The sequence below is a fragment of the Frankliniella occidentalis genome, unplaced genomic scaffold (assembly GCF_000697945.3).
Source record: "Frankliniella occidentalis isolate FOCC.00 unplaced genomic scaffold, Focc_3.1 Scaffold41, whole genome shotgun sequence".
In the NCBI taxonomy this organism is placed as follows: Eukaryota; Metazoa; Arthropoda; class Insecta; order Thysanoptera; family Thripidae; genus Frankliniella; species Frankliniella occidentalis.
The window spans coordinates 27,170-29,741 of NW_026267171.1; the positions used below are offsets into that span (position 1 = coordinate 27,170).

Genomic DNA, 2,572 nt, shown 5'->3' on the forward strand with positions numbered 1-2,572 from the left:
GCTAACTAGGTGTAGGAAATCAAGTAAAATGTCAGATGTAGTGATTTTCTATTCTTTATTGTTTCAAATCATTTACATTATAAGAGTAAGTCTTCCTCAAGTAGCCGGCTTGTTTCTGCTGGTGACTTGGGGCTAATCAGGATACCTGTAAAAGAATGAAAAAAATCTATAAGTTAAATTCAAATTATCATCTCAGAGTTCAACTCAAACGTTTTCTGGTCCATATGTATCACTGTGATGCCAGCTCATCGAATGAAATTCTATGTTACAGGTGGCCAGCATCAAGTCCAGGCATCCCTAAGGACAAGAACCAGCATCACTTCCTATTTTACTACGACTGTACCATACAAATGAAATAAATAACAGCATTACTGAAAGTGACATACTGATGATTTGCCTTTTCCACTTCCCTCCACTACAATCAACACACGACTACATATTTTAGGATCAAGTAATAAGCCATACATATGGAGGCAGCATAGAGACAGTAAAGATATGAAACTCCCCAATGGAAACAGATACCAAAATAAACTTTTACCTCACATGACTCTACTATGATGTATTGATATTTTTTGTTAACATTACGTACATAAAAAAAAAAGTTAAAACTTACCAGATTCATTCCTGAGATCATGGGAAAAAGGGGCCATTTCTCATGCAGTGTGGTGTGACGCCAACTCAGCATACATTAGATCACCCATAGGCTGCTTAGCTGATGTCGAGCACAGATGCAACTATTGGACGGTCTTCCTGCAACAGGGTAAAAACAGAATTTTGGTCTACATATATCATCAACAACTCCTCTCTGGACTCCTTACAGTTTCAGGAAGCTTCACAACATTAACGTGCAATGCTTCAAAAGCATTGCCTAAGACAAACAATGTTAAATCAATATCAAATGTTCACAAAAAAGTGAAAAATCAAAGAAGAGATAAGATTTCATGAAAATAAATTAAGTAAAGCTTTACAAAATTAGAGGCTCTTGTTTCTTCCAGTCCTGCTTCATGGAGTCCTCCATTCCCTTTCACAATCATTAGTGCAGCAGAAAGGTTACAAACATTGGGGATCTCAAAGGCTTCAAAATTTATTTCTACCTAATTCACTAAATGTGAACAAAAAATTAGAATCCCACTTGAAAAACTCAAAAATTCCAGGGACTGTATCTGATATTAATAGCAGTTATTCTCTAAGGTCAGAAAATGAGCAACTGGTGCTGTTTTCTATTTTTAAAAACATCCTCAAATTACTAATGAAGTATAATTATTTCTATCCGTACCTCTGCATCTCTATCACGAGGAGAGCCATGAACTACAGCTGTGCCAGTGACGACATAAGGGGAGGGATTGCAATTACTCTCAGTGGCCTTAGTTAATTACAATCACTGCACCAACTCAGAACGGTGTCACCCCATTGGCTATTTGTACTTTCATATCTCAGAACACATAACACGACCTACCGACATGATAGTAGTACGATTGTAGAGCGGGGACGCTTTTCTAAATTAAAGCAATGAACCTTTTTACAGGTTTACTTGTATCATTTTGAGCACTCTTATTTAGAGAGTTTTCATTCTCTCTAGATCCAACATCTTTGGCTAAACACCAAATACCAACAGCCTGATAAAAGTGAAACAGAAGATATTTTAGACATGAATTTAAATTAGACAATAAATGTCAAAAAAAGTTTGGAACATAGTAGTAAATTCAAAATGAGGTTATGTAAAGAGGTTCGTGAATGAGACTTATCACGTTTGCGTTCTTCCGCATCTACGCACAGACAGAGGTGTCTCCATAACACCATTACTGATAAATCTACAAATTTATGAAAACGAACTAGAACACAAAATAAAATAACAAGAGCAGTTTCTTACCTCTGCGACGGCACAAACAATCAAACGCCTAACGAACAAACAACAGCAATGTTGCACGAGGTGGTAGTCTCGTTGCAGGGTATGTGCATATGCGTCCACTTGGGGTTGGCGGGAGAGCAGGGTGTATCGCAGCTCAGGCGCTGAGGGTAGGCCACCATCTTCACACAGACACTTGGCGGGCGGGCCTACCCGCTGCTCCGCAGGCGTTGTCACTCACCTTGTCTCAGATTACGCCAGTATAAGAAAAACATTTAGGGCGTGGCGTGCCGCTGAGCGGACTTGTTTCTACACTCGGTTCTGATAAAGCTGCCTGTGGCCGTGTCGGTTGTAGGTACAACTGTGTAGCTACAAACTGCTACAAACAGGGACGACGAGAGTTGTGGCCGTCGGTGGAGGGGTGGAGGCAATTATGACACTATAGAAGTCTCTGTGGGTCGGGGGCTTCCGCGTAGGTGAGTCCGGCGGGCCTTTCGGCTTGTCAGGGATTATCTGCCTGCAGAACACATCCTTGTTTTCTGCTTACACCCTGGGGGCGTCGGATATCATAATTGGCATCGTCTACGGTCGGGTCGGGTTAAGCTGACTCTGTCGAGCCCTCAAACTTGAGCTTAAAAAAATGATAGATATAAGTAGTTGACGAGTATAAAGAACAAAAACACATTATTGAAATATCTCTACGGGTTTGATTTATTACTCTTATTA

General features: G+C 40.2%; 1 long non-coding RNA gene across 3 annotated transcripts; it reads right to left on the reverse strand.

Annotated features, from left to right (window-relative positions):
• Positions 1 to 38: 38 nt before the first annotated feature.
• Positions 39 to 2,566, reverse strand: LOC113203480 (uncharacterized). 3 transcript variants are annotated; one of them, XR_008011047.1, is made up of 4 exons: positions 1,871 to 2,566; positions 1,277 to 1,616; positions 614 to 750; positions 39 to 145 (listed from the first exon to the last, which is right to left on the reverse strand). It is a non-coding gene; the product is annotated as an uncharacterized LOC113203480 (long non-coding RNA). The 3 variants fall into 3 exon arrangements; XR_003303254.2 differs by lacking the exon at positions 1,277 to 1,616; XR_008011046.1 differs by lacking the exon at positions 1,871 to 2,566 and having other exon boundaries at positions 1,277 to 1,864.
• Between the last annotated feature and the right edge of the window lie 6 nt (positions 2,567 to 2,572).